This window comes from Platalea leucorodia (assembly GCF_965183815.1).
Source record: "Platalea leucorodia genome assembly, chromosome: W".
NCBI classification, from domain to species: domain Eukaryota; kingdom Metazoa; phylum Chordata; class Aves; order Pelecaniformes; family Threskiornithidae; genus Platalea; species Platalea leucorodia.
Window position 1 is genome coordinate 45,359,820 of NC_138859.1, and position 9,616 is coordinate 45,369,435.

Here is a 9,616-nt window from a genome sequence, read left to right on the forward strand (position 1 = left end):
GCAAACCCCCTTTCCCCGGGGACGGCGGTCCGGAGAAAGGCTGGGCGGCCGGCAAAGCTGAGGAAGCTTGGCAAACAGCATGTTAGGTTAACGGTTGGACTTGATGGTCTTAAAGGTCTTTTCCAACCTAAACGATTCTATGATTTTAACCATTCCAGAGTCGTTTACTGCCATTAAAAACCAGGGATGGGCAGAGTATGGGCTGAAGAGGCTTTGCTGAAGACCTTGTCGGGTGGATTAATTCAGTCTACGGCTGGTACCTCGGTGTCTGCTGCAGTAGGTGTGACCTCTCAGGAAGGAGATTTAGGTTTGCACCCAGAGTCTGCCCGTCACAGAGCAAAATTCAGAAAACCCAAATGAGAGGGGAAGGAGAGAGACTGCGCTCGCCCCCGCGGCCGTCCCGGGTTTGGAAATCAGTGCGAGAAATGTCAGGTCGCTCCGGAGCCAGCTCAGCCTCTTGAGAAATGTGGATTTTTGTGGGGTTTGAGCTTTGACTTCTTAACCGGCAGCATCCCTAGGGAGGGCTTACCCGTATGCGGGTGTAGGGGATTTGCATGAGTTTTCTGCATTTCAGGGAGCTCCCGGGGTGGCGAAACAACCACCCAAACCCCCAACTTTGCTGTTTCTTTTCTCAAGAGCCATTCCAGCCTGCAGCAGGAAGGATGAGTCAGCGGCAGGAACCCCGCGGTGTGCAATAGCACAGAAATGCGATACAGCTCTTGATGCAGACGCTGATCCTAGCAGCAGCTCTCATTGACATGGCACAACTAAAATAGACATTAAAATTAGCTTGTCTCTTCAGGAGGCAAGTTGCAAGTTTGGGATTTTGGTTCACTTTGGATCAAAGAGAAAATGTTGGAATAGTAAATTTCTTCCCCGAAATACTTTCTTTTCCAGAATATTATTGTTATCATTTCTAGGTCTGTTGGGGAGTTTTTGTTACTGTTGTTACTCAGAAAAGAAATCGAGCCTCCGTGGCTGAGGGAGGTTATAAAAGGAGATAGAGCCTGGCTCTCCAGGTGCCAATTAATTGGACCACTTCAATTCGAAACCCTTCAGCTCAAGCCCATTGCGAAAACCACCTAGAAAATTTGTAGACGTGGCCTATATTTTCTAAGAACGACTTTGCCCTGGGTAAAACCCAATTTTCTGCCTGCCAAAAGTGACTTTACAATATTTTATTCTTTACTGATGCATCAGTTTCTCGGGTGGAATTTTTCTTTGTGGCTTTTCTCCCCCTGGATTATAAAGGCACTGAAATATTTTGGATTTAAACTTAGTTGCCACCTAATGTCCCTGTGCGCCTGGGCAATGCTGTCGAGAGGATGTGGGTTAGTGATGAGGAGATGCTTTAGCAATAAGGAGGTCTTGGTCCTGGCCCCTGCTCAGTCCTGAACTGGTTGAATGGAGATTTGGTGCCACCACACGGAGGTGCCGGGATGCGTTCCCGGGTCTAGGAGTGACTTAGTGCCAAACCTCGAGAATCTTCTCTATATTCCCCCTTCTTTCAGGCTGATCCATCCATGCAAAGAGAAAATTCAACGGAAGCGGAGATGTAGCTACAACCTGGGAGGAGCGCTCGCAGTGTCGTCCCATCCAGGGGACGGATGAGCCATCGCAAACCAGGGACCGCAGGAAAGGTGATTGGAAGAAATAATGATAACTTGATGTTTTTCTCCCTTTTGCAGCTGCTTTTGAATTATTTTCAGGTATTTAAAGTGTTGTTTGGACAAAACGTTGCCCAGAGCAGGGGGTGTATGTCAAGTCTGAGTCCTTTCACCATCCCACAGATCTGTTTCTGCTTCCTAAAGAGACTGCTGAAACGTTTTCAACAATAAATTCCAACAATAGTGGGTTTTCCCATGCAAATACCCAGCGAACACAGAGTTTCAAACACCATATATAAAATCATTGAGGTTTTGAGGTTTTTCCCACCAGGAGCAGTGTGGGAAACGAGCCGGAGCTGAGCACAGCGCCCACCGCTTGCGAGGGATGGGAGGCCCCGACTCCGGGCACACGTTGTGCATCTGGTGTTCCCCAGGGCTCAGTACTGGGGACAGTTTAATATCTTTATCAATGGTCTGGACGAGGGGATCGAGGGCACCCTCAGTCAGTTTGCAGGTGACACCAAGCTGGGTGGAAGTGTCGATCTGCTGGAGGGCAGGAGGCCCTGCAGAGGGCCCTGGCCAGGCCGGGGCGATGGGCCCAGGCCCCGGGGTGAGGGTCAGCAAGGCTCAGGGCCGGGTCCTGCCCTGGGGGCACAGCAACCCCAGGCACCGCTGCAGGCGTGGGGAGGAGCGGCTGGGAGCTGCCCGGCGGGAAAGGGCCTGGGGGTGCTGGTCGACAGCCGCTGGACATGAGCCAGCAGGGTGCCCAGGTGGCCAAGAGGGCCAGTGGCACCCTGGCTTGTATCAGGAACGGTGTGGCCAGCAGGAGCAGGGAGGGGATGGTGCCCCTGCGCTGGGCACTGGTGAGGCCGCCCCTCGAATGCTGTGCTCAGCGCTGGGCCCCGCACCCCAAGGCGGCCATGGAGGGGCTGGAGCGTGGCCAGAGCAGGGCAGCGAGGCTGGGGCAGGGGCTGGAGCACAAGGCTGGGGAGGAGCGGCTGGGGGAGCTGGGGGGGCTCAGCCTGGAGAAGAGGAGGCTGAGGGGAGCCCTCATCGCTCTCTGCAACGGCCTGAAAGGAGGCTGGAGCCGGGGGGGTCGGTCTCTGCTCCCCAGGAACAAGCGATGGGACGAGAGGGAACGGCCTCAAGCTGCGCCAGGGCAGGGTTGGGTTGGGTATTGGGAAAAACTTCTTCCCCCAAAGGGCTGTCAGGCCCTGGCCCAGGCTGCCCAGGGCAGGGGCTGAGTCCTCATCCCTGGAGGTATTTAAAAGCCGGGGAGATGTGGTGCTCGAGGACATGGTTTAGTGGTGGCCTTGGCAGTGCTGGGTTAACGGTTGGACTTGATGATCTTAAGGGTCTTTTCCAAACTAAACAATTCTATGATTCTGTCTCCAGGAGCATGCGAGGCCACACACGACCGTGCCAGACCACGCAAGATTTATCCAAATGCGATGATGTTGCCTTGGCGTGATGAGGGTCCTGCCGTCAAGGAGACAGAGGTACCTCTCCAGTGACAAACTGGTACAAGTGTCTTTCTGGTACTCAAGGCGTGAGTACGGGTCGCGGCTGCTTTCATGGCAGCTGCTTCTTCTGAAACAGCTCATGACCTTCCCTGATCACTGCAGCAAGCTATATTGCACCTAGGAGATCAGTTTGGCTCTCAATTAATTTTTTTCATATATACATGATGCAATTTTTTCTTGACTCCGTTGCTCGGCCGGCAAGAGCAGAGCTCGGCGATGGGCAGGGTGGTGCTGGCTGTGCTTTGGCTTTCCCCGGAGGCGAGTCCTGCACCGGGGGCTCGCTTCTCTGCTCTCAGTAAGAATAACTGAATTTGCTGCCAGAATAATGCAAAGCCTTATTACGGCTTGAACGCCGCAGTTGTGGACTTGAAGGAAATCCGATTTTATTATTTTGAAGTGAGCGGGTTGAAATGCCAGCAATTTGATTTTTAAAGATTAAAGCTCATGGTAAAGCAGGGAATTCGCAGTGGGATCAATGTGGTAATTTTGCTCTTAAATTCGCAACACGTGTTATGATTTCATTGGGGCAATGTATAAATAACGGCACTTTCTGCATTAAGACAGACCGATTCAGACATTCTGCTGAAAACCATCAGCACTTACTCCTTTTTCTTGGTGGAAGGCTTGCCTGTGAGCTAGACATCCCTAACAAGAGCGTGTGTGTTATAACATCGCTATATAATTTCTTTTTTTTTTGAGAAAAATGTCAGTGGAGGGCTGTATTGGGATATACAGACCCGAGGATTTATGACTCTTCTAATATACTTTAGACCCCTGTTAAACACAGCGAATTGGCTTCCATATGACTTCATTTAATGGCCAGATAAAATTCAGATTACAGTATGCTACTCGGTAATAAAAATTCATGAGCCAATATTTTGCGCAGACAGGATACAGTAAAATCAAAATGATTTCCCTGGTGCTGTGGGGATGTAATAACTCAAAATCCTCTTCAACCTGTACCCCTGCGAGTTTGGCCTTTCCTTGTCGGTGAACTGAATTCAGAAATTAATATTTCCTCTTTTTTTTTTTTTTTTTAAAAAAAAAGAACCTCAGAATATTTAATTTACTTCTAGTTTTCATAATTTATTTACTGACGTTATTGTTTTCTGTACTCGCTCCCAGCTCTGTGCAAACCCATGGGAGACCTGGTGCTGGAAGGCATTGCGAGAAAAGATTGATTTTCTTGATTTTGAGGATAACGACTTAGTTTTATGAGACGATGAGAGAATTGGGGTGCAGGGGAGGGTGCTGGGTGGGTGTCTGGGCTGGGGGCCAGGGGTCCGGCTGCCGTCCGACCGAGCGCTTATTATTCCTCTGCCCTTTAAAAGTCAGCTTTTGGAAGAAAAATATTAAATCCAGTGGAAACGATGTAGTTAGGATCATCAAACTTCTGTAGCTGGGAAACTTTTTTTTTTTTTTCCCAATACGTTACCAAAGCACTTTTTGGTAGGAAAAAAAAAGGAATTGAGCGTTGAGGAATTTTCACGTGAAATTACTGCACGGGGGTTTTAATTTTTTCGGGTTTGCCCACGAAGCCAGCAGACTGCTGTAGCATAAGCACGTTTTTTCTTGGCGCAGACTGTTAGGAAAGAGAAGGCAGAGCTGGTGTGAGTAGCGTACCCTGGAGGGACGGGGTGATGATAAAGGGGGGTGTGTGTCTGGGGGCTCGGGGTGTCTGAGGGCTTGCTCCTATTGAATTTACCAGCCTGGTGCTGCCGGGGCTCCTTGATGCCACCGTCCCCTCCAGCAGCGCCCCGGGCTGTTGCCCACCTCCGTTCCCAAGGCAGAAATCCATCATTCCTTATTCCTGCCTCCTCAGGAATCGTTTCGGAGAATCACATTATCTGGTTTTGCCTTGTGCAATTTAGCACATCTAAACACGACTGCATTTAGATTCATCCTCCTGCTTGGAGGAGGAGGCTCTCTGAAACACAGGTTTGTTTTCCTTTGGCTCTATCTATTGATTTTCATCTTGTGCTCCCCAGCACCAATCTATCCCGGCACTCCTGATGTGCTGCCGGTGAGCTTTAACCTCGTGGTAGGGCTCTCGAAGCTGGTGAGGTTCTGGCTGGTGCCCTCAGATGGGGAAAACCTTCCCCAAATGCCATCCCTGCTGGTGGAGGGGCTTAAAGAAGGAGAATTGCAGAGCCCCACGCCGTGGGGCTGCATTCATTTCAGCCGTGGAAAAGCAGGGTCCATGTGCTGCATCATCCTCATCATCATCATCCTCCTCCTCATCATCATCGTCTTGGTTTGGATGCTCTTCTTGCACAACCGAAGGCGGTCCCCGCGTACGCGAGCAGATGCTATGAAGAGTGACACGCAGTACTGGGACATTATCCCCTTGATTTAATCTAGTCTAAAATAAATTATTTCCCGTCTGCTTCAGTTCTGCACGTGCTTCTCTCCCATCTCGCTCTTTCTCAGCCTCTCTTATAGGTGAGCGTCTTGCTTTAAAGTGACTTTTTTTTTTCTTAGCTGTTCATTAAATCGAGTGACCGCTTCTTTTCTGGGCACGGGGGCTGCCGTGAAGTCCAGCCGCTGCCTCCAGCTCCAGCTTCACCACCAACATCGGTCATGTTCTTCCCTTCGTTCATCTTGCATTCATCATTACAATTAATATATTAATTATAAAGTGACCAAGCTCTATTGCCTATTTTCCCCCCTATAAAATAATCTGTAGATAAGGCACTGTCTGTAGAGCTGCAGAGAAATAGAGGTGACTAAGCAGTGAAAACACGCTGTATTTAGCTCTGCATGTGGGATGCTTTTTGTATTTGGCCTGTCCCGGACACGGTGTTAATTAATTAATCAAGCCTAGAAATCTTTCTGATGAATTTCTCACTAAAAAGGCCCAGCTGAAGGTGACGATCGTGGTCAGGAGAGGACGGATGCAAGAGCTGCTCCTGGCCACAGTGTGGTGTCGCGGTCACCCACCCGGGCTAAGAACAGGAACGTGCCACACATCGCAGGAAAAAGATGTTTTCTAAGAAATATTTTTTTTAATCGGGTCGGCTGGTACAGTTGAAAACCCCAGCGCAGTGCTGGGACGGGGCTCGTCCGCTCCGCTGGCCACGTGAGCGAGTCCCAAAGCCACCGCCGCCTCCTGCCCGGTGCGGCCGCGGCAGGCGGTGGCACCAGCACCGCGGCCTCGGGCCCACGCCGGCCTCCGCCGCGCCTGGGCAGAGACTGGCGAGAGTTGCAATACAAAAAATAAAGAAATAAATTGTGAGGTTGAAATGCTTTTAAGAGGGAGATGTGAAGAGCTTAAATGAGCACGTTAAGCAGTAGCAATACCTAAGTATAAGTAATCAATTTTTATGTGTGGCGGTGAGGTTGAGTAACCTTTTGGATAACTCCCAAAATTATGAATACCTTTAAACGAAACCGGGACGACGGGGCTGTCCTAAGCTTAACCCGACTCAGGCTTGTATGCAGCGAAGGGCTGCCTGGATGAAAAAATCTGTTAAATGCATGACACGAGCAATCAGGTTAATAAATCTAGTAGTTTCTTCCTACTTTTTGAGATCTGTAAGTCTGTCAAATATTTGCTTTGAGCAACGGGGCTCAGATATAAACCTTGGTTCCTCTAAAGCCTACAAACCCACAGAGGCAGGCCTAGAGCCTGTTGTGGGCACATTACATTAAGATACCTAATTAATCCTCGTAATTCTGTGTATTAAGGGGAAATAATTACACTCCTTTAATTCCTCGTGCAGAAGAGAGGGTCAGAAAATTGAAGAGGCATGCCAGGAATCTGAGAGAGGGGGGAAAAAAGCTGTAAAGCCAGGATTTAACAAGTTCTTGCGGATCTATGCCCAGCTGCTTCCCCACACCATCTTTATAATGCATTTAAATGCTAAAAAACCTCTTCTAATATGAATTACAACTCCAGCCTGGCTAGCCCTCGTTGTCACCGTTCGGCTGGGGAAATCGTGCTCCTTAATTAATGCCTATATTTAATGAGCTCCTACGGGCCAGGCCTGCCCGTGAAGAAGCCAAGAGTCGCTCTGCCCCGTGTCCTGCCCTGCCAGCCCAAGAAAATTGGGATTATCGGGTGTTTTGCTGCTCATGCAATGCACCTCCCTGCAAGCCTGGGCAGGAGGTTTTGAAAGGGCAGAGAAGAGGGAGTTTGGGAGTAATAAAAGCATAATAAGTGCAATAAAACACCCAAGACAGATTTGATTAGCTGGCCATCCTCCGTCCCGGCCCAGGTGGAGCAGGAGAGATCAGTGAGAGCGACCGCAGGCCCGCTGCAAAGTGCCAGGGGAGGGAAGGCATGGGAATAGCGGGAAGAGTGCGGGAGAAGAGGGAAAATCAATATTGAAATGAATGCCGACCAGGGAGGAGGAGACGAATTATTAATGTGCATTTGAGGAAAAGGTTAAATGAGACCACAGAGCTCTTAAGTCTGCTGCAAAGTGACTTTTGCACTGCTCGGTAAAACTCGTCCTCGGCGTTGGCCAGCGAGACCAAGCAACGCAGCGTTGGGAACGAGAGAGGGAATTACACGGACGTAATTTCTTTCCAGAGACCCGAGTGCTCTGTCGCTGCACGAGCGACCATCTCACAGCCCTTCGTGACCTTCTGCCGTGAAGGTGGTTTTCAAGCTGATGATCAATTTTTCCCTATGCTGGCGATTAAAATGCTGCGCTTGCACATCACCGGGTGAAACCGGGGACCGATCAGGGGTTTTTCGGATATAGCTCCTTGTGTGACCCCTGATGCGAAGGCTGGGAAATGTAAAATGCCCACAGGTCACATCGTGGACCTCATTCCTCATCATGAGATTGTTCTCCACTGTATATTTTGCTAATTAAAATTTAATTTTAAAGGTTTTATGCTTCCATAACAGCAAAAATGGATAGGTCCGGAGTAAACGTCCTCTGTGTACTAGCTCTGCACAAGTTAGAGACCGAACTTGCAGCGATAGGAAGCAAAATAAGGATTCTCCAGGGAAATCATTTCCGTGCGGCTGTTTCCAGAGGAGCAGAAGGTACTTCTGAAGGCGCACGCTGTGCAGCGGGGCCGAACGGCTGAAGGAGCCGCGGGCGAGCGGCAGCGGGTGTCCCCGGGTGATCTTCAGCGCGAGGCCTCCGGGGGCCGGCGTACGCGAGGCTGCCTTACGCCGTTTGCCCAAGATGGTGTTAGATCTCCCTGAGCTCCCCAAGCCCTCCTGGGGAACCTGTTTAAGAGTTTCCCAATGCCGGAATTATTTAAAAAAACCCAAAAAATAGAGTACGTTTTCCCCCTCCCTTAAATTAAGCTGCCAGACCTGCGTGTTTGATGGTTATTCTTGCGTTAGAGAGCAGAGGCTGTGTTCGCGTTTACAGGATTTCCCCGGATCTTTCCTTTCTCTCGCGTAGAAACATAGATGTTCTCGAATGCATCTATTATTCAAGCGGTGCGGTGAGCAAGAGCTGCACACCGCCCTTGGGCAGCTGTTTACTCATAAAACGAATTTGAAGGGGTTTTTGCTGTTTTAAATGCAGATCAAACAGGCAGGTAGCAAGCCGGAGCTCTGCTCCTCTACCAAAACCTGCTTGTGTTGTGATCTGCTCTGCTGCTCTCCAGCTCCATCTGCCTGGTCCCTCCGGAGGAGATGATCTTCGCTCTCAAAGCAGGGATGCTGGCTGTCGGGAGGTCTTCTACAGCCCCGGCTGGAAATCAGGGCTGGTTCATTTGAAGAACATCTGTCTGGTGGGCTGTACCTACACCCATCTTAGACGGAGGCAGGAAAACTGAACAGATGTTCTCCCAGTGTCCTTTCCACCCTCCTTATTGCAATTCTCCTATACTGTGATACATCCATATATATCCTAGTTTGGTTCAGAAAGCTTTTCTGTGATCGTCCTCGGTGACTCGATGTGCAGCAGTAGTTTGAAATGCCCTTGTCGACATTTCTGTGTGTTTTAATTGACTCGGGAGATGTAGGACACCGAGTAAATGGCAGGTTTTAAATAATTAAGGTGCTGCTAATCCTCAAGAAATGTCAGAAAGTCCCTAAGAGATGCCGCGTGAGATCCTCTTTCTTGTGAATTGGCTAATTAAAGGGATCCTTTTCATTACAAATAAATAACCGCGTGAGGCTGTCAGCCACAGCGCGCTCGCCGTGGGGAAAGGAGGGCTGTTGGGAGATTAACACCTCTCACTGAAACGCAGCCTTGTGATTTGATAGGTAAAAACATTTAGCTATAAATCCTACGACTATTTTGCAGTAATGTGAACGACGAGCAGCGGAGTTTGCAGTTGCAAGCGAAAGCTGCGCGACTCGAGATGGACACGAGAAGGTCCCAGAAGCTGCTGGCGAGCTGCAGGTGAGTGCAGACCCTCTGTAAAATAAATAACGGCATGTAAAATAAGTTCATTAGTGCTGGTGAGATGCCTGCAGGCCGTCAGGGTGAAGCCTCCGTGGGTAAAACGTCTGGGCTTGGGGGGATGTCAGTCCCCGTTATCTGCGCCTCATCCATCGCCATCCTTCTG